Source organism: Chlamydotis macqueenii, chromosome 9 (genome assembly GCF_036417535.1).
Source record: "Chlamydotis macqueenii isolate bChlMac1 chromosome 9, bChlMac1.mat, whole genome shotgun sequence".
NCBI lineage: Eukaryota > Metazoa > Chordata > Aves > Otidiformes > Otididae > Chlamydotis > Chlamydotis macqueenii.
This window is the reverse complement of record NC_141564.1, coordinates 20,434,206-20,456,979: the sequence shown is the minus strand read 5'-3', so window position 1 is coordinate 20,456,979 and position 22,774 is coordinate 20,434,206. Positions and strand designations below refer to the sequence as shown.

Here is a 22,774-nt window from a genome sequence, read left to right as displayed (position 1 = left end):
TGTAACTGAAATCCTTACTGCTATTAGATTGGGACTTCATAAGTCAACGCAATTTGTTTAAAAACAATAAATATTAGACTTTTTAACAAACAAGTAGCATTTCTTTTTTGAATGACTGTCTAGGAGTTTACTTGTTTTGGTATTAAATCACGTATAGTTAGGGGAAAAAACAGACAAAAAAAAGTAAATTATGTGCTCATAAAAAGTACTGACGTGCATTTTATAAATTGAATGTGGCCCATCGGGGAGAAAGAAATGATCTGCTTTTAGGAAGTATTGTTTACTGCTGTCTCCCCCTATACCACCTGTACATAGTATCTGATGTTGTTTTCTCTCCGTGTGACTATAGCAAAGACTGCCACTGAGGCGACGAAATGCATATGCACAGAAGAATTCCATATGAACTGACATTAAATAAAAATGGAAGTCTCCCTCTTCAACCTAAAGCAACGTATGCATTTGGATCTTAAGAGAGCTCAAGGCATGAATAAGGCCTTATTTTTAGTCTGTCCTATGAGCATAGCGTAATTCTTGGTCTGCTTCACCCTCCATTTGCATAAACCCAAATGTTACCACTGAGATCCTTGATCTGCTTGCTACCCCTTATTCCCTCTAATCCCTCTGTTTCAAAGACCATCCAACCAACAAATGTCACCAGCAGAGAAACTGAAATCCAAGTAATACGTTAACAAAACAAGGGTTGGTTCATCTACAAAAACAAAATTTGCTTTTCCATTTTGTCTCTGCAAACAGCACCACAGATCCCTTTTTGCCACACCTGAGAAAAAAAATAACAATTAAGAGGAGAAGTAGCTTAGAGGAAACTGAAGTCTTGGGTTGAAAAATTCACATCGGCCTCTTAGCATCGCTCCACGAAACATAAGCAAATCAGTTTAATCTTCAAGTAGGATTGCACTGATTGCTAAATATTTTCTCGTAATTCAGAAGCACAACCAAACACAGCATCAGAAGTCAAACTGACAATAAATCACTTATCACACATAAAGTTTAAGATCACAATTCACTGAATAATATTTACGATCACAAAGTAAACATGATAAAAGTGGTATTTCCTTGATAACCGTAAACATAGTAATTCCGGGCAAAAACAGAAACACTCATCGCAGAGTAAGACTCCAAGACCGCTAACAGCCCTAATCCTGACAAAAGGGACTCCGAGCGAGACTACTCTGATACTAAAAAATGCATGCAGGGAAGTTTGAGCATTACAAAAGTTTAGAAGTCTTTGGGTCATAACCATACTGAACTAAAAAACCCCCAGGAAAATTCTATCCCGCAAGCTTACAGCCCAGACAACTAACTTTATTTTCCATAAAGCTCCCCAGGCAGATGACAACCAGACACAGATTAAAATGCTACAGACAAGGAAAGCTTCAGCAGCATTGCATCTCCAAGTATAACTGTACTACTAAACACTACTTGTTAGCAAAACAGTTATTCCAGGTGCTGAAATTCAAACTAAGAACTTTAAGATCTTTATCTGTAAAACACTGATGTTCTGCTTTGACTACCTCAAGGCAACGTCCCAAGTGAACGCACAGCTTTTCTTCTCTTCCTTATCCACTGTCACTTCTTTGAACAATTTCAGAAGTCGTACATTACCAGTGCAGAGGTTATTTTCAGAGTCTACTGATGGCACTCAAAGTCTTCTATTTGACTAGCTGCTGAGGACACACCAAGGAAGCAGTATGAACATCTCTATGAGCTTTGACTGGCCCATATATTGAGCAGACAGGTTTTTGCGTTTTATTGTGTTGTGCATTCTTCAGATGAGATACGTCTTTCAAATACTAAATGAAAACAACCCAAGAATTAATGAACTTGAGTAAAGTGACTTGCATTTCCTGTGGCTCAATACTCTTCATACATAGAAGCCAGGCTTTTTTGCTTCCTTTTTTTTTTTTTCCTTTAGAATTTTGTCACATATCTCCAAGGAGCTGATGAGTATTGCTTTTTTCTTCCATAGGACTGCTTATGTACTGTCTATCACAGATGCTACTTGCATATATTTCTATAAAGTTACTTAATGAGATTATTTTGGAAACAAGACACTGAAATTCACATTCTTTGTTTTTCAGAGTTATTTCAATTCCTTGGCCTAATAGTAATTAAAACTATTTGGCTTAAAGCCTTCAAGTTTTATATGTATATTCTCAGTGAAAAATCAATCATGGGAATGATTTTTCCAAAGCATATAGCAGAGGAATTTCATTTTTTAAAGGCTGCCTCCACTTACATTGCTTCATGACTGGTCTTGCAAATGCTACAGGAGTTACTGCACATACTCATTAAAAATGATCTCTGGAGCTTGCATCTCTTTCCCCCCCCAAAAAAAACCCCCAGCCTTCAAAACAAAAAGCAATCAAAAGCACTGTAAAGCTGATCTTCTTTCTCATTCCTGAAAAGTCTCTATTTTGCCATTTTTAAAAGGAGTATAGAAATATCTTTTTTTTTTTTTCCCCCTCCCCTCACCATTCTGCTCATGATCTCTAGCAACTTATCTTATGGTTGCAACCCTCAGCACGATCCCTATCCCAGAGCAGAAGGCTGCTATGTGCTTCACGCCTGCAAATACAGAAAACGAGCAGCCTTCATCTCTCCAGTTACCCGCATTAAGTCACTGCCACCACGCCAGGCAGTAACCGTGTCTTGCAGGAGCCTCAGTTCCCTTTGAAGAAAAAAAATCAAGTGGCACTCCTGGGATGGAGCACACACCTCAAACTGGGCTTTAATTTGCTTGAGTATCCATGGAAATAGTGCGACTTGGTCCTAAATTGGACCGAAAGCAGGTTATATCATAATTATGTCACATCTAATTAAAGTCCATATCACTAAAATAGAGACTCGCCAACGTAGATACAAGCGTCATTTGGCAGCCACAGCGGTTCTCAAACCTGCAACTGGAACAAAAGCATAATAATGCTACTGACTGAATAGCCTGATTTCTAGAATTTAGGTAGATTTTCCTTTATTTTATAACACTGTAGTAACACACTGCTAGAGGGAAAGACAGGTTCTTGGATTTCAGAGTTGCAATTCAATACATATGGAGTTGCAACATAGATAGCTCCTGCACTCTCTCAGGAGACTCAAATTAAATTCTTGGCTCAGGTCTGCAGTGAAAATAAACAGGCAGCATTAATCTAGTCACCATTAATTCATAAATCACTTCCAAAAAAACCTTCAAACCTTGGTTTACTAAATGGCAGGCATCTGTCAGGAGTAACAGCAAAAAGAAGGTGCCTGACAAAGTCTTTCAAGCAGCTCTTGCAATCTGTGCATCATCTACTCACGGAGACAGCATCATCTCAGGACAGACAGATTCACAAAGTCAACTGAACAATTAACACCAGGCTTACCAACATCCACGGTCCTGCTCTACAGAAAAGATTTTTGACAACAAAACAGAGTTTATTTTTCTCCAATTTTGGAAGCATTGCAGCTGTGTATTGCTTAACAATTCAGTTTATTAAAGGCAACCACTGTCAAAAACTACAGAAACTAATTTGTTGTGCAGCAATTTTACATTATTGGAATCAGAGTAATGCATGCCGTCGCTTTCTAACCATGCCTATAATTGGTTTCTTGGCTCTTCAGGCCTAAAGACAGTAATCCAAAACATTTTCCAATTACACCGAAAAATATGCATGTTTGTGGAAAGTTACATTACTTAATTTTCAAACTCAATAGGCCTTCAATAATTTGAGATTAAAAAAAAAATGTTTGCAAAAGGACACTCATTTTTGGTGCTATTCAGAAAGCTACATGCTTGTGTCGTGGTACATGCTACCACCTCCAGACATGTAAGCGCCGAAGAAGCACTTACTGAGATACTTATGGAACACAAGACAAATTCAAGAAAAGGTCAAAAATTCATTTAGATGGAAGAATATGTTCCAAGTCTACACATCTAAGCCAAACAAGAAATCCACCCATTCAAAAGCCTCGTACCTCAAAACTTACAGAGGTGGGACAGTTACTCATGAACTTAACTTGTTTACTTTCAGCGCACGCAACTGTACTGCCCTTGCCTGCAATCCTTCACGAGGCATTTGAAGTTCCCTGAATTTGTTGGTAGATTGGCAGCAGTTCAAAACACAAGAACTTCGTACAGGAATTGTTGCTTAATATTCCCGAAGCAGGGTATCTGACAGACGCTTTCATTGCCGTACCAGGATCGGCATATAGGTAATTTTTAAGATGCTTCAAGTGTTGCGGTCTGCTGTATTAGTATTTTGACAAATAAAGTTTATTACTTTTGATAGAAAAGATTAGTAAGTAAATAGTACAAGGACAAGCAGGGTTTCCCAGATGCAGAAATGCTTCTTAGCAGAGGAGAAAACATTGAAGTTGCCACTTGAAACACAAGAGATTTTTTCTAAATTTTTAACATATTAGAGATTTTACACCATCCTAATCTGCCAAGATTTACAGACAAATTTTAAGTGTGCACCTTGTAATGGATTCTCATCATTACAGTGAAATAACAGGACTACGTTACGTATATGCAATAAGCACACACATAGATACCATATTCCCTGAGTCACGTAGATCTGAAAATAAAAAAAAGTACTGTCATGCCAAAAGAGTCAGAAAAACATAGAGACAAAAAACTGCAAAACAAACCATTGACAGTCACTCCCACCATGCCTCAAACTGACCGTGAAACAAGAGAAATGATGCTTGAAGCGTCCTGCAGCGTTTAAACGTGGGCCTCATTACCTGCCTGTGTATACAACTCTCATCAAGGGCGCAGGCGAGTGCTTCAGCGGTGTCAGTTATTCCTCAGACCGCTGTGAACTAGACAAATACTGGGAGCTGCATTTTATCAATGGAGAATAGCTGAACCTTAAGCACTTACTGAAATGGCCTGGATCCCAAGCGATGCCTGAAACACCGATCTCTCCAGCTCAGCTCGCTGTACCAGTAACACAAGTTGGTTTGGGTTGGTTCTCTGCCCAGAGCAGAGAACTCTGCACAGTAAAGAACAGGAGAGCCAAAAAAAAAAAAAAAAAAAATAAAATAAAATAAAATAAACCTACAACCTTAAAATTGAAATATTTGGATATCTGCAAGGAAATGGAAGCACAAAGCTTGCTGCAGTGAGTCTGTCTATCCTTAATTGTTTCTTTCACAACTCTGATGCTATGAACGACGCTGAAACACATGCAGAGAGACAGCTTTGAGGAGAGAAAAAATACAAAGAGCTCATCCCCTTTCAAAGGACACTGGCAGTTGCCAGGAGGGCTGTGACAGCTCCAAGCCCTGCACTGTGCTTCCTCCACTGTCGATAACCGTGCCCTCCAAGGAGCAAACAGCTGTGGCACCGCACCCTCCAAAGGACAGGGGATTAAAAGGTAGGGAAGTTCCTCCACTCACTGTTAGATGTTTGGCACTAAAACAGGTTTTTCACCACACTTGCATCAAACGCGGAGAAGACCTTAATGCAGAAAGATACAGTGTGTGGTCAAAGGTACCGCTGACGCTTCCACTGACCGTCCTGGCTTCAGCATATTTCGGTATATTTTACTATCCTTATATTTTGTTATTACTGTCATTTTCCTTTGCTATTCTGGTAAACTGCCTTCATCTCAGTCCACAAGTTTTTCTTTCTTCCCAGTTCTCTCCCCGATCCCGCTGGGGAGGGTGAGGGAGAGCAAGCGACTGCGTGGTGACCAGGGCTAAGCCACAACACGAACAGGGCAGTTCACAGATAACAGCCAGCCAGCGTTTCAACCCAACAACAGCAAACGCTTTCTAGGACACAGCTTACACCTCCTAGGACAGCTAGCTAAATTAATTATGTAAATTCTATAAAATAGAGGGGAAATAATTTTTGTTCCACGTGAGCTGAGCACTCACAGCAAAGTTACTTGCCCAAGAGGGACGGGATGCAAAGACGCACACGAATTCTGCCGTCAGCAGTCGCAGCCCCGGGTATCGCAGCACTGCTCAATCAAGTTTAGGGCATTTAAAATTGTTTGGATACGTGACAAAACAGATCCAAAAATATCAAGCACATGCAAAGTATAATGCATCTCTCACGTAATCTTCTGCTTTATTATAACTTCATTTAAGAATTCATTAAAAGAACAAGTATCACACGCGCTTTTTAACTTACAGATGAGTGTAAGTGGGAGGGAGAAGGCAGAAGGCAAGAACAGGTAGAAGAGACACAAACCTAAGTTCTTCCCATCAGAACAAACCAGAACATAATTTCTCTTTCGTACAGCAACACACATGCTGTGAGAAGTGACGTGCACTTGACTGCACATTTTACTCTGATCCCAAAGGATCAAGCTTCTTGTGAGATGTCCCTTCTTTTATTCCTCTTCAGTTTGTCTATGAGCTACCCACTTCCATGAATGCCTAAAACCTGCCCTATGTTTTACTCTACACACAGGAAAAACATACCACAGAGGCCAATTTAGGACTCACAAATTATGGTGAGGTGTAGGCAACGCATATTGGCTTCCCTCTTAGGCCTTAGTTCAAGAGGGAGGCTTTTCTTAAAATAGTTTAAGTGCCCTTACTCTGAAATCATCACCCTGAGAAAGTGGTGCTGAGAGGTACAACCAACTTTGCTTTCAAGCTTTTGATTGCAAAGGCAGATAAGTGTGAATGTTACTGATGTAAAAGTTTCAGAATTAAACGTATATGCAAAGAAGGATATACAGCATGGATGAATAATATATGCCTATAAATAAGCAGAAAAATAGACTTAAAATATCCCCATAACTATTAATTAGTTATTAATATTAGATCTCTGGTCTATTTCCCTTCAAATTAGCAATTAACCACCCACTAGCAAAATGTCAACTGCAAAACAAGAGCCTGTATTTATAGTACAACCTACTTTGGGTTTTGAGAGACATGTCAGCCACTGCTAAATTACAATACCCCTATTGTGTGCCTTCCCAAATTAACACCCCATTTTCATTATAGGCAACTATACGAACAAAAGTCATATTAGATTTGAACAGTCTTTATTACATCACATGAGCTTGTGCAAATATTTTTCCATTTTTAAATTTACGCAAAGAAAATGAAAAAAAAAAAAAAAGTAGCATCAAGTAATTAATTGGTATGAAGCTGGGTCAAACACTGGCACAGACACATCTTAAAAGGTCCTGTGCAGCACTGAGGCTGGGAGGAGTGAATGTCCAGGAGACGGTACTAAATTCTTGGATCTGAGTTTATTATTTCCCATCCAGAGACCAGCTTTGACTGCTAGTACTACAAGCAACGCACCGTGAAATGCAATACAACATACCACTTGATCTTTAGACTGTATCCACATGGAAGAGTGGCCCACAAAGGGGAAACAAGCTCTCTAACAATGTAACTTATCCATCAACAGGGAAGGTGGATGCACCTGCCTAAGATCCCCTGCACAAAAGCACGCTAGGTCCAGAACAAGTCCCACGGTGATTGCCTGCTCCCCGAGATGGAAGACGCACTTTACACGCGGTTACCCACTGAAATGCAGAGGTCCCTCTATGGCCTCTGCAGCTTCTCATCTTTCATGGAAAAAACAAGTAAAGAACAACCAACACGGGATGCTGCTTCTCAGCAGGTTTTGCAGAACGAGGTAATTCAGGCCTTCTCCGGCAAAGCTAGACCCTGTTGTGGATTTCAGAGGAGGTCAAAAGTCACTGTGGTGACATTTTTAAGAATATGGCCTATTCCGCCGAGTCTTCCTCTGGTTTAAGTTTTGTGATTTGCCTTGAAAACAGTTCTCCCCTTTTCACTCCATGTATTATGCATACCAAAGTATTTGTACAAAGAAACCAATTGTAGCTGCAACACATTGTGCATGTTGCTGATTCATCTTTAAATCCATGGAGAGTGACAAGAATCCTGAATTATTAAAATCATCATTTGCTATCTGGAAACAGGACTGTCTATGGTTTTTCCATTTCCTAAATTTTCCTTTTAGCTTGAAGTTCATTTTAACACTATTAAGAACTAGAGGAGTCAAAACTGAGAAAAGGAAACAAGACTTGCACGAAGAAACAAAATACAAAGCCAGCAAATGTCATTCAAACAACGGCTGTGGGGATCCACATATCTCACAGCTACAAATAAAAACTGGAGCCCAGCTATCGATAAGCAAATTTGCCTCTGTAGCTGTAACACTGCAGTCAATCTCACATCGCCTGTTTTGTTGTCTAACCAGCACCAAGTCAAGACCTAGTTCGTATCTTTTGATTTCTCTCCCATTCCAAACCAGTTTACTGCAACAGCTTATCTTAAAGCATGGAAACACCACCAGCAGAACAAAAGTATTTTTTTCACTTTAAAATTATTTTTATTTGCACATATCCTAGGCAAAAACTGGCATTACAGGGGGATGGAGATTTGACAGGAATTTTATATTTTAATTAATCTTAATAGAAATACAGATAGAACTTAGAGGTTTGGGTCTGTTACGGAGATGAAGGCAAGTGGTTTTCTGGGAAGTCCTGGCTCATACAGACCACTCAAAAAATCCACAACAAAAACTTCTTCAAACCGCAGAAAAAGAACAAGCCAATAACAGACACTTAAACCCTGCTGCTGGTAAATGAACAGACATTTCTAAGTATTGTGTCTTCACACGATTATTGCATATCCCACGGGTTCCCTGACACTGTTGAGGGCTGCTTCCCACGAGGCAAACCAGACTCCACGGTAGATCTGGGTGCATCTCCTGGTAAGAGCATCCTTCTCAAGGACACCAGTGAAGCTTCCTTTCCATGGACTTTAACTGAATTAATTCCGTTATTAACTGAACTGTAATTATTGTCACTGAATAGTCTCTTATATAACCACAGAAACAACAAATCCTTTGCCATCGTATCCTTCACCTGAACTGCAGTTAAGAGCCAAATCCAATGACCCCGTTCAGTACAGCAGGAAAAGCAGACAGGCTATTCACTCAGACAACCTCTGTGGATAAAAACGAGGGCAAAAGCATGGTTTCGGCTATGGAAGGCAGTCAGAGGCAGAAGAATGAGGCAGCACTGTCAAGAGATCATGGACTTTATAACTTCAGCTCCTAAATCTGCTAGACTCTTACAAATGTTATTCAAAAATACATTTTAAAACATTATTTTCTGCCTCAGGTGAAGCAAAGTTGTCTGTCTGTTCAGAATAGAAACACTCAGATGACAGAGGGGTTCACTGTAGATGCCACAACTTATATTACTGAAAAGATAGCTCATTTTGTCAAGAAAAAAATTGAGAGCAGTTGCAAGGAGGAAAAGGTTTATAGGGCTTTCTAGACCTATTGTACTTTACATTTATAAACACACACTGTATTTTTATAAGTACTAGAAAAAGACAATAGCAGATCCATTTCTGTTCCCTTTTATATTGAGAAGCAAACTATTTGAGCGCTAACTACCCCTGACAACGCAATTAAAACCTGACCCAATTTCTAGACTCAAACGAGCTGTGCTTTTCACGTAACAGTGACATGTAACCAAGTTCATCCCTATTTACCCTGCCCCTCAATTCCGTTTGTAACCCTGAAACCTGAGAAAAAAGACAAGGCTGCTCCAAATCAGTGCCTTGGAGGCAAATGAGCAGGTATGCATGGAGAGGAGCCCACGCAGGTGGGCTTCCATCACTTGTGGATAAGGAAAAGCCAAACGAGTGTGTGTGCAGAGTTTGTATCACTTACCTGCACTGCAAAACAGACAGCGAGTGAATTACAAGGCTGCAAGGCCAGGATTATATAAAATAAAAAACCTCTGGTAGTCATCACCTTTACTATCAGAATATAAACCCCACTGTGCATTGATACAAACCCTTGTAAAAACTCTGATGCGATCATACACACTTGAATAAAATGGAGCTGTACAAAAAGACGAACAAAACACACACTGACAATTAAAATAGCTACACACGCAACGGATCAAAAGGATTTTATTCACTGCACTGACATTTTTCTGTTCTATTTCAGGCACCTCTCTTTTTGCTCAAGAAACCTTCACAACAATTAAAACCAGACATTATGAGCAACAGTACGACCACTGTTTACTGGAACAGGGTAGCATCCAAAAGACCCTTTTTCAAGATGGGGCACCTATTGTGCTAACATTGCGTAAACACGTAAGGCTTTGTTCCCGTCCTGAAGAGATGGTAATCTAACCAGTCAAGGTTGATAAACAACATAAAAGCAAAACTTCAACAAACAAACAAAAAAAATCTCCTCTGCTGGACTTTTTTTTGGTTTGTTCTAGTATATTTTCCTTAGACCATCTGCTACTCTTTCTTGCCGACCAAGGTGCTCCAGCTAGTCTGCATATCACTGTGGCTGCCAATTCTGTCCTCCTAGCACATCCCATGGAAGAAAAAAAAAAAAAAAAAAACCCACATTAAAAAAAGAATCAAGAAATTCCTCTTCTGTGGGAGGCAAAAAACATTGAAGATTCTTCAAAGGTAATGAAGTGCTGAGATGTAACATCGCTTTTCTAGCCATTCCTGAAAGTGCAAGTTGTTTCTAAGTTAGGACAAATACAACGCTGAATATTGCCATCTTCACCTAAATTCAGTAACTTCTCTGTGAAGAGAAGTGAAATGAAATATTTGTAGTACTGAACGGGGATTAAATGCTAGCCCTTGGTTTATGTACAAAAAAATCAAACAAACAAACAAACAAACAAAAAAAACCAAGATAAAAGAGCTATATAACAAGTCTATCTTGTGTTCGGAAGAAGCAATCCATCTACAACTAGTAGCAAGAGAAAGCAATTTCTCTTATTTTAAACCAGCCACACAGCAAACAGCCTCCTACAGACAGGCCCTTCCTCAGCCCCACGGCCCGACGAACGCAGCAGGAACGCGAGCGCCGAGCTACATCAGTGAGCAGGAAAGTGTTTTGAGGGAAGAGGTTGAGAGAGGAAGGGAAAAAGCATCTAAGAACAGGCACTTTTTCTGTTCTCAGCTCTGGCTGTTGGGCTGAAGCTCCAGAAATTTGCAGCCATTATCCCAGTGTGAGGCAAAGTGTTACATGTGCACTTCTGCCTGCCGTGGATTCTTTCTTCATTCAGCAAATATTTCATAGATTTAAGATTCCCGAAACGAATGGTTTGTCTAGGTGTTACTAGAAAATCCGTACAGCTCGCCTAGATTTGGTGAGGAGCGAGAAACAGATGCGCTTCCTACAGCAAAGTCCACGCTTTGCAGATCCTGCAGTCTTATTGCAACTTAGTGTAGGAGAAAGCAAGCGAAAAACTCCTGTTCAAGATGCTCAATTTTGGAAGACTTTTTCCCATTCATCTTCTACTACGGAAACAATTGCCCCTTTTCTTTTTTCAGCATATTCCTGCTCTTGACAGCATTGCTCTTCTCATTTAACCCAAGACATCTACCACGAAATTCTTCTAGGAATACCCAGCAAGCCAGGGAATGCTTTACCTATTGACAAATTCCCTATGCTTAAGGAACGCAAGTGTTTCCCCCACCCAATTCTTCAGCTAAGCTTCCTAATTACAGCTCTCTTATCACGGGATTTCAACGTAGATAGCAGAGGCGCTGCGCAGCACACCGAATTTGAAGTCAAGATAGCCACGAAATTGCTCCTCAGGCACTAAAGCCATGCACACGGGAACGGCGGACACTCGTTTCTCAACCCTGACACGCTGCAGCAAGCTGCTTGCGTAAACGAGGCGCAGCGCTATCTTCCAACATGTCCTGGGTGACACTGGGCTCCCACAAACCACCCAGCGAAGGCTATAAACACCTCTCACCCGGCAGTCACGCTTCACCCGCTTCTGCTCCCAAACAGGCCCTTCTAGCTGACCTCTAGGCAATTTCCATGGGTGTAGCCACCACAGAGATGTGAGGCAGGGCTGGATTTTTTTTTATATTTATATATTTGTATTTTTACATATCTCTCTCTCTCTGTGTATATATATATCTCTCTCTCTCTGTGTATATATATATATATATATCTCTCTCTATCTCTACTCATTTTCCAGTGGAAGGTCCCCAGGGAGGTAGCACCGTTCCAAACACAAACGACACGCTGCCAGGGCAAGAGAAGGAAGCAGGGCAGGGAAATAAGGAAGCAAACATGTTTTTCTGTGACCCAGATCTCCAGCTCCTTTCCCTACCCAGAGCACTGTGCCTACAAACCACTGTAGACTTTCCACCGGATGAGTTACAAGTCACAAAAATATGTGGAACAATTAATTTCACTTAAGCTGCAATGTTTTTTCTTCAAAAGCAAGCTCTGGGGTTCCTAACTTATGAGTCTTGCATAGCTGGGATCTTTTTCAGTAGATGTCACCCACCGCAGCTGTAACTTGGCACTTCTAGTAACGCTCTGCTCAAGCTTTGCCTTTGCTGGTGATTCTCCACTCCGGCATTACGCAAAAAGTCCCAGGTCAATTTTGGGGTAACAACAGAAGCTTAGGAAGCCCAAACAAATATTTTTTCCATAGGTTTGCTATGCGTAGATGCTGTGAGTTCTCTTTGTAAGGCTTCAGAATTTACGTACATAACATTCCTTTTCAAAGCATGCATTTAAAGCCATTTACATAACAGATTAATGTAAACTGTTTTCCAAATTAAACAGAAAAAAAAAAGTGAGTACAAGACCTGGTACGTGCTTCTGAATTTGCTGAACTATAATATTCATACTCATTATATTGTTTTCTCCCCGGCAGCAGTTTTTGTCCCGTGTCCCTAACAGAAGGACATGATTTACCTCCATTCACGTCAGACTTGCTAATCTGGCAAAATAGAACACGGCTGAAAGATTGCTGATGTTCCCTCCGGGTCACACAAAAATTAAGCTTTCTTATCTTTCAAAGACGAAATCTGTTATTCCGCAAACAAACTGCACAGGTTAGGAAGACCACTGGGCTCCACCCTTGAGCCCAGTTTGTATTAATGAGTGTCCATCTCAAAACTAGTGAGGCTATTTTGCCTCTCATTATACTACTGGAAGATTATCCCAAAATCTTCCCCTGACAGATGAGATCCGTTTTCTAGTTTCCAGCCTGAATATGCTCCTTGCCAAGATATATGCATTTCTTCTTGTCCCAGTGCTGTCTTCCATGTAACATAAAAACCAGTTGTACTCACTCCAGTCTTTATCAACCCCTCACGAACTTAGAGAAACCAATGATATCCCCTCAGACTTCGCTTTACTGGGATAAACCAACCAACCTCACAGTGTCCTCCTGCGAGACAGACTCAGCTCTCTCTCCACCATTTCCCAGTCCTCTTCTGCATCTGCTCTACTTTCTGTCCATCTTTATTGAACGTGTTCTACTGGAGTTGTTCAGTGAAACACACAGGGATTTAGCAGTGCTGCCTTGCACACAAGCAGCATTAACACTTTCTTATTTCTACCACTAAGTACCTCTTCACCTTGCAGACCTCAGGAGAACATTTTTCAGAGCTGCAGGGTACTAACGAAAAAGATATCCTTTGGTTTCACTGGCTAATATACTCAAGTCTTTCCATTCCTCTGCCATTTTCAAGAGATCACCGCCCAGATTAGGGCAAAATCCACATCTCTCCAGAAGTGCACAACCATTCACCATGTGCTACAAAATTTCAGCCCACTTTTACCACTCAAGTCCTAAAGATCATCCAGCTCTTCTGTAGGACATTCTGTTCCTCATCTACACTGACAGTACCTCCCAACTTCATGTCACTTTATTGCACACTCCTACTTTCGGTGCCAAGCTCATTAGTGAACACAGTAAAGTCAGCCCAAGATCAATTCTGAAGACAATCAACTTCCTTTAGGCACAGCACATCCCCTGCGAGCACAAAATGATGTGACCTCCCTTTAACACGCTTCTTATTTGCCTCAATTCTTCTACAACATTTCATCAGTATTTTAATGAATAATTTCCAACATATTGCTGGAGCGAGCATTATACTACAGTCTAGAAAGATTAGCTCTAGTGCGTTCCTTCGTCTAAAACCAAAAATGAAAAACTTTATGAAAGAAAGACAGCACAGATCACATTACAGGTGCCCATGAAGCCCACATACTTAAGCCTTGTCTATTGTGATTATAAATACATATATATATACACACACACACACAAACACACACAATACAGAGCAGCAACTCTTCCTTACTTCTCTCCCAACACAGAGCCAGAGCTCCCGTGACCTCCAGACACTGGGACGTTAGGACCAAGATATTTCAGTGGATGGCAGTGATGCTGTGCCATATAACATGAATATTTCTTCCAAATATTCTACAACACACATCTGACTGCGGATGACTAAAAAGCAGTCCGATGGAAATGAGAAGCCGTATCAGTGCAAGCGGCACTGGCAACTGCAACGGGGCGATCCGTGCAACTGCCACAACACGATCATATTGCAAGACAAAAATTGGTGTTTAGTTTGTGTTAGGAGAAAAAGGAAATTCAATTGAAATGCATGGACCACCATACAGACAACCACAGCATGCGTGAATTAAAAAAAAAAAAAAACCCACAAAAAAAACCCAAACCAAAACAAAACAAAAAGAAAGGCAGTGCTTGTTCCCGTAGGTTTGGAGGAGGTAGATACGCTGAGAAACTTCCGTCAGCTTTGGCAAAGAGAATGGTGGAACAAAACCGGGCAGGTGAACGAAAGCGACTTCACTCCAGAGCAGCCTATTCACCGGGGCGTTCAGCTTGAGCCAAAAACCAGGACACACGCAGAGTCTGCCCGCTGACTGCGGTGGACTCTGAACCAGGAATCTAGTAAACCGCAGCAGCATAGAAAATACCTTAGCCGTAACCGAAACTGAAGGATTCAGCACAAAAGGATTTTTTTTTTCCTTTTACAAAAAGTTAAATATAAAAGAAACTGTGAAATCAGGCTAGTGGAAAGGTATGCCAACGATCTGTTCTAAGCTGCATCCACATTCACAAACTCATAAGCAAATTAGTTGCTTGTTGCATAAAGCATGAAATCTGCAGGAGAAAAGGGAGTAATGATGTTGCCTGGAGAGCAGCAACGTTTGCAGTGTCTGTAATTAACAGTCACCTCCTCGCAGTGCTTCCCTGGCTTCAAATACCCTTCCTGCTCTCAGGTTACTTCCCGTTTCCCAGATGGCCAGTCTCCAGAAAACACCTTCTGCACCCCAGCCACTTCTGGGTTAAATCCATTTTGACGGCTCATTAGTAGAATAATTTATCAACTGTTGCAGAAATAGCTGTTATAAATTTGCTTTCTATGTAAATCAGGTTCCATGCAACTAGGATGGAATTCCAGTCTTTTCAATGCATTTTAATGTGAAATGCTGACATCAAGTCTTACGTTCATTTGATTATTTTTTTCTGTTTACGTTATTAGTAATCAGTTTTTCTGGCACTCTTTTCTGTTCCAGTTCAATCGCTCCGTTGAATTACTTGAACTCCTGGTGAACTGCACCAAAAAAAAAAGAAAATTAACTAATGCCTCATTTGATCTTGTGACCATAAAACTTGTGTTTTCATTCCCTCTTTAACCTTTGACCATCTATTTTTCCTCTTAATTTGTGTGCTATGTACCTGATAGTTTTAAATTTGTTTCTTTTATTCATGAAAAAAGAACGCGCTCTGACGGCTGATCTGCCCTCTGTTCATTTTAACCAACGCTGACTTTATTCTAGATCCTCATGAATAAGCACACACATAAAATCACTTCCTCACAGTCCATCATACACGCACGTTATTTGACTTGCTGTACTACATGCACGACTGTTCTCACTAAGCGGTGACTACGCTAACAGAGAAAACAAGCTTACAAAAGAGTGAAATGGCTGCTTTTCTAAAAGCTCAATTGCCAGTTCATTAATTCAATAAAGTCTCCTCTTTTTCATATTGTTATGATGGACCTGAACTTAATTTATGCTACTGAGTTATTTTTTTTTTTAATATAGGTCAAACACCTTTAAATGTTTTAAAAAACCATACATGGACCATAATAAAATATGGTCCATATACAGCCCAAAGACATTAAATGTAATTGGAAAATTTCATTAGTATCATTAATGAGGACAAGTATTCCAACTATGGCTCACATTTGACATCAGTACTCTCCACTTGTACAAATATTGAATTCATGGATGTTGATCCTACATACGCTCAATATCAACTGCAGGAGGATTCAGATCCCTTGTCTTGAGTAGCTTTTTATATATGTTTTTATATATATATATATATGTATATATGTTTATGTATGTTCAAATACAGGTGCACTAACCCAGTGACTACAATCTTTATTTCTATTCACACAGTGAGCTAGAGACTTAGCATTAAGTACGGGCTTCTAGATCTGGTATCCATGTTGACGGCCACACAGATGTAGGGTCCCTGCTCGTCTGGGGCCAGCAGGTCCCAGTTTCTCCTGAGTAAATAGCAGTCGGTGTATTCAGCATCCTTCCCCGCAGCCTATAGACTTCCTGTTGTTCTGCAGCAATATTCATGATCGCACAGCATCGGCACCACTGAAACTACGGGCAGCTTTTACTTTTGTTGACTTGAAGCAATACCAACTTTCTGTTAACAAGAAGGAAACCAGGATCAAGACCTGATGAGACAAGTGACACATTAATGTGGTCTGTCTTCTCCGGATGGTAACGCTCACGTGCTCGGGCGCAAAAGAGCCTGTCCTTTGGCTTTCTCTACAACGTTAGGATGTTGTGGTGCACTTCACGTACAAGAACATTTAACACTGTATTTCTAATTCTTTCATACAGTAGAGTGGGAAAAGGGTCATTTCAGGTTACGCAACTTCACCATGGGCATATGGCAGTGAACCCACAGCAGGAACATAAAATCTCCCTCTCCTCTAAACAAGGTGGCATGCTGATCAAGTAAGACATAATCTAACGGTAGCTACACATCTACTGCTGCTATTAAAAACTGAACCAAAACCAGTATAAGGGGGTAAAGACAGAAAAACCCAAGGCAGGGGAAGTGAAGGAGGAGGAAAATGACAAAGAAAAAAATACAAAAAGGCTGTAATAGAAGTCAGCTTATTGTAGCAGAAACAGCCTCTTTTTAGGTACGTTTAAGATTTAAAAGCTAGCAATGGCAATAGGCAAGGAACAGCCACAGCCCTCATCCTGTTTTAAACGACATTCCCCTGGTTTGAGAAACTGGCCCAGTTCCCTTTGCTCTGGTGATTGCGCTGCACTGGGAACCTGCCAGGGGCTACATATCCCGGCTGCTTGGATAATTACATATTTATGATTCTGCCGAGAATTCTTAGTCAAAGCTTATTTCTGAACTGTAAAATGCTTAGAGAATCAGCAGAAAAGAAGTTCTCTGACAAGAGCTACTTCAAAATAGAGCCACCACTTCTTAAAATTTTTAAGGCAGTAGTTTCCCTTTCAGTTGATTCATTCAGTAGCGAACCTGAACTAATGGGAGAAAAAGGAGGCAAGAGGTGTTTTCCCTCTGAATCAGAAAGGGATCTTACTAGTGTGTTTAACTTGCTTTCTGTAAAAAAAACCCAGAAAATTAAAAAACTCTTCCAAAAATGGACCAGAATGCAAGAGTACCTAAAATTTTCAATGCTTATCACAGTATGCACCTTACCACACCACAAAATTTTTCTTCTATCTCACATTATTAGCACTTCCCCTTCAACACATATACCATCAGACCAGCTAATTCATGCTGATCCAATAAATAGAATTTATGGAGGAACACTAAAATATAATTGTTCACCTGTAACCAATTATCAGACAAAATACACTTCACGTTCCCTCACTGATAATAGCATCCATTGATTTTAGAAGGAGCAGAACAGTCCAAAATTTCTTGTTGTCACTTAGTTTAGAATATTTCAGAAACAGTTAGAAATACTTTTTTTTTTCCTTTTAAAGCTGTACTCCACAAACTGTACAACCAACAGCCTCAACAATAAATTTCACAAACACTTTTAGGCCATTCCGTTGCAAACGCTTTCGAGCTTGGTTAGCTTCACGCACACAAGCATTCCTTACTTATATCTCAAAAGAACTATCCCTATACTTGAAGTTACATGTACACACACGCCTGCGTAAGTGAAGAGTAAGGGCGTTAGTCTCGCAGGCTTATTTATTTTGAAGCAACTATTCACATCTCTTGGAGCCAACATCATAAGTACTGCCAAGTTTCATAAACTCTTGGAAGCAGAGGTCCCTGCTCTCAGTGTAATGAAAACCAACCTTCAGCTCCACCATCTTTCAAAGGTCTACCCACCCGCAGACATTCTTGCAAATATACTTAGAGTCGTGAGGCGACATTCAGTTCCTGTTGAAACAAAGTCTGTTTTGCAATTCCAGCACATACTCTGGAGCTAGTGGTCCTTGGCAGGCACCGGAGAGGCAGGGCTTCCATGCCAGAGCCAGCTCCTCTAGTTCTGGCTGCAGGCTCCTGCCCTCTTCTTGATTGTCTTCCTCTGCAGAAAACCATTTTAACATCATGAACTGGCAGAAGATTAACCTGGCAGATAGATCAGCACTTCGAAGGGGTTAGCTGCTGTGGAACCACGGACTAATAGTTATATTCATTTATTCCTTCAGCTGTCTTCTACAGGGTGGTAAGGTCACAGGACAGCACTACGGAAGGCACCACAAAGGGGTTTGAAGAAAAAGTCTTGCTGCAGTCTTGGGGAAGCTTTTGCAGAGATCTTCCAATCCCTCCACTGAATGCCCTTTTCTTTGGAATAACTTATTCACCCTCCCCAGCTCTTCTAACCACTCCTGCCATTTCTGGGCTAAATTTGCTGGGTAGATAATCGTGTTGAAGTGTGGCTCTCATGGAGTTCCCTGGACCAAGAGATGTAGCGCCTGCAGAGTTGTTCTCCTAGAACAAGTCTCTTCCATGTAAGAGCAGTTGATGTAACACATAATGGGTGTGCTACACCTTCCAAACAAAGCATGATATATTCACCTAAAAGCAGACAGCATTGAAAAGAATAGATTTAAAACACCTGCTTTGTGTTCCCCTCAAGAGACCATGAGACACGACTTGGCTGATGACGACTAAGTGCTCACTGCTTATCCTTAGACTTCGGCTGTGTCAGCTTGTAATAAATGAGAACATCCTCTGTTCTCTTCTGCAGGAGACCTTTCTAACTGATCAGTGCGTTCATCTTTGTCAAACTAACCATGCAGCAGGAGATGGAGCCACAAACGCAGGCACAGCATTTGTCAGGATGCCTCTCAGAAGGCCACCATGTTGCCTTTCTTACTCAGTTCTTCCATAACCATTTTTGGTCACTTCCTGAAAAATTAAATCCATCACAGCAAGCTGTTGTATGATAATCAGAAATGGATATGGATACTTCCCAGCTTTCTGCAAGTTCCTGTTTTTTGCACACTCCTTTTTATATACGTAGATATACGTATAGATATGTGTACGGATACTTGCACACACAAGCACACCCACGTACAGCCACACATATTTATGCACGCACACACAAATGTGGCCTGCTTCCATGACTTGTAGAAGACAGAAAGGCAGACTTTTTCCTTCTAAAACTTGCAAGAGAAGCCTTGCAAGGTATGATGGAAAAATCTCTCTCAGGTAAGCTACCTGTTCCATCACATAACAAAAAAAATATTTGCTAGAGCCTTTGCGGAAAACCTGACGCGATCTTTTGCCTAGGCCAAAGGTCCAGGACTTTCAAATTTTATTCCCAACACAGCCGTTAATCCTCCTGACCATGGATTAAGCACCCAGTTATCAGCCCCTAGATAAACCTTTGAAATCCTAGAAAAAGTAGCATTACACACTAATTTTCCTTCACTTAACAGGCGTTTTTTGTTAAGCCTTTGCATCTTTCCTTTGAGACTTGGAGGAACGTTACAGTTGACTGGAAGAACGGGAAGGAGAACTTACACCATCTGGAAACTGCCATACTCTCTTTTACTAGGCTATATCACAGTATAAATATTTTATTTAAAAAAAAAAATTGTCAACAATTACAGTATGTTTTTAAGGAGTAACCCGTTTTACCCTATTTAGTCATCAGTTAACATACTATCCATGATGCAAAAAAGAGCATATTTTAATTACCTTTAAAATAGAAAAAGAAAGAAAAAACAAAGTATGTGTAACTTCTGTGTTCTACTAAGAAATGGAACTGACAATCGTGATTTAAAAATTTATAAAAAATGCTAGTGTCATTTCACAAGGGAATCTGAAATTAATTTCCCATTCAAATATATGTATTGAACATTTGTAGCCAAGTTAAACCAAGTCTCGTTTGGGAGAAGAATATAAACAGCTTTTTTCAGTTCAACCTCTGGCCCATACTTAGTCTATAAAGATCAGAGAGAAAAACAACAGAATAAAAACTTATAAAAGTCTTTTTCACCATAAACTAGATTAAGTTATGATTATTTTTGGGATGATGAAGAATGTGTCAAGCTTGTCTCTTAAATCTAACATTCAGACTGTTTCAAAGTTAATTAAGAGATGAGTAATTGTTTAGAAATCTCTAGAATAATAAAATATAACAACTTAAAGCACAAAAGCAGCCCTTAAAGAAAAGAGTGAGGAGTATTTCACTTCACTCCAAGTAACAGCTGAGTATGTTTTATGATCCCTGTAACAACTAGCACACCCTCGAGACTGTGCAATTCTGAATCTCTAATATAATTTGTAAGGGGAAAATTAGGACAAAATGCAGCAACATTTCAAGTACAGTCTCTCAATATTTTAAAATTTTATGAAGTATAAGGACGAGGTTAATATGGAATGAGTAATGTTTTTAAAAGAAGCAGTAATAAAGACATGTATTTTAAATCATAACTAAAACCATGCTCAACTAATATAAAATAAAAAGAAGTCAGAGCAGATTTTTGTTGGAAAATGGTCAACAACAACACTGAAAATTTGGCAATAAAAGAAAAAGCGGAGAGCACTGCTAGTTTCAGTTTTGGAAAGTTAAAACACCAGGCTAAGTGACCAGGTAAGAACAATGCCTTCTCGCTCAAGAAATCCATTTCCACCAGCTGAAATTCATCCCAAATCAATATAAATTTTACACATATCAACTCTGAGCCTAAACATCAGGTCACTAAATGACATAAACACTCGGTACAGGCCTTCTGATTTCAGAGTTATATTTGCTCTACTTAGTACCAAATATACGCTGCATTACATGTCACTCCACGGTGTCTTCGAGAGCCAACAGATTGAACTTACTACGTTCTCGAGTAAAGCTGTTACATCCATCTCTTGAAGTATCATTTTGCTCACAGGGCAAAGGTAGTGGAGTTGCAAAAGTACAAGTGAGGCTATAATTTATTTACATATTCTTTAGATTCACGCCCACACACAAACCAAAGGAACCCAGGTCAGCTCTCAGATCCCAACCTGAGTTTTCAAAGCTAGTGTTTAGAAACAGCATCCCTTTAATTTCTGTACTGAGCACAATGATCTAGAGATGCTTGAACTAGAAAACTCAGACTGCGTTATGCATTTATTTCCTAAGGCTAATGCTGCAATTACCATTCTTGTACACCTCAACCGGACAACACAAAGATACCAAAACTGCTTATTTGACCAAAGCTGGAGCAGTGAGTTCCAGTCCTCCTCTGCAGACATAACCTCTGCCTTCCAAATGCACAACTATCAGAAAGCATAAGTAAACCATAAAGACAGTCCGCAAATAGAAACTTGCGATAGTCGGTAACATTGAGTAATATTCCAGAGATGGAATAAAACCACATGAACCAAGCCCCTTCATATAGGATCTAAGATTTTAACTTCTCTAGTCTTATGCTGTCAAATGTGCTGAAGCAAAATACACCTGACACTGCAGATTTTTTTATTTTAAATAGGAGAAGCTGTTAGTACTGAAACAAACTGCAGAGAGCACCCAAGCGAGGGCAATAGAGCACACAGCTCTGCTACAGCTTGCCCCAACAGGCTTTTGGCCAAAAGAGGAAGCAAAACCAGTTACCAACAGGATGAGCTGTGTTATTGTCAAGTCATGCTTCACGCTTCAAAGTTAACATGCTGCCCTACTTTCCACAGGATAAAAATCTAGACACAATTTTAATATTTTTGTCAAACAGAATAATGGTCTAGATGTTTCTTAAAAATTTAAAATAATCTACTTGTGTACTAAAAAGTAGTTATTCTAAAGATACTCTTTGCAAGACAAGCCGGCTTACGGTCTGTGTGCAGGAAAGAACCACAGCACCTCGACTCAGTTCAGAAGGTACTTACCATTGGCAGCGCATTGATCTGCGGACGTTTTCCTTTCAGGTGCCTCTTGCCACAGAAGGGTGATGCTGCCAAGGAAATGAGGAGATAAAATAGGAAACATTAATATTTATTATTTTGAAAACGGTGATGTTCACACAATAAAATATTATCAAGCATGGGCCTTCACAGCTCTCGCAGCCTACTGTGTCGGAGGAGCGGCGCGATTACCGCAGCCCGGAGCAGCGGCGATCCGGCGCAGAAGGGCACGCAGCGCTGGGGTTTTGCATACATCCTGTCGCTGCCCACATCACACAGACTGCTGCTGGAACGGGCCTTTGAACAAATAAGCCTGCTGAATGAACCCTTCTGCCATCGGAGCTCTAGACAGTCGCGCCCATTCAGCGGGAGCGGACACAAACAAAACAACCTGGGTATAAAAGTCCTGATGTCTGGATCGTGCCTCAGCTCTCCAGAAAAGGCTTTGGGAAGTCAACCAGGCCAAGCAGGCAGCTTACAGAATCTCCTGCCCATGCCAAATTTCCTCTGGAAATAAACCTCAGCCACCGACTTCTAAACACTCTGAAAAGCTCCAAACAAGTCAACAT

At 40.4% G+C, this 22,774-nt stretch overlaps 1 protein-coding gene across 2 annotated transcripts in view; it reads right to left on the bottom strand.

Moving 5' to 3' along the window:
- Nucleotides 1-22,774, bottom strand: part of TBL1XR1 (TBL1X/Y related 1) — a 115,498-nt gene that overhangs the window by 43,333 nt on the left and 49,391 nt on the right. For both annotated transcript variants that reach the window (XM_086754522.1, XM_086754521.1), the window contains exon 2: nt 22,191-22,255. The gene's annotated coding sequence lies outside the window, so the exon portion shown is untranslated. The remainder of the gene's footprint in view (nt 1-22,190; nt 22,256-22,774) is intronic.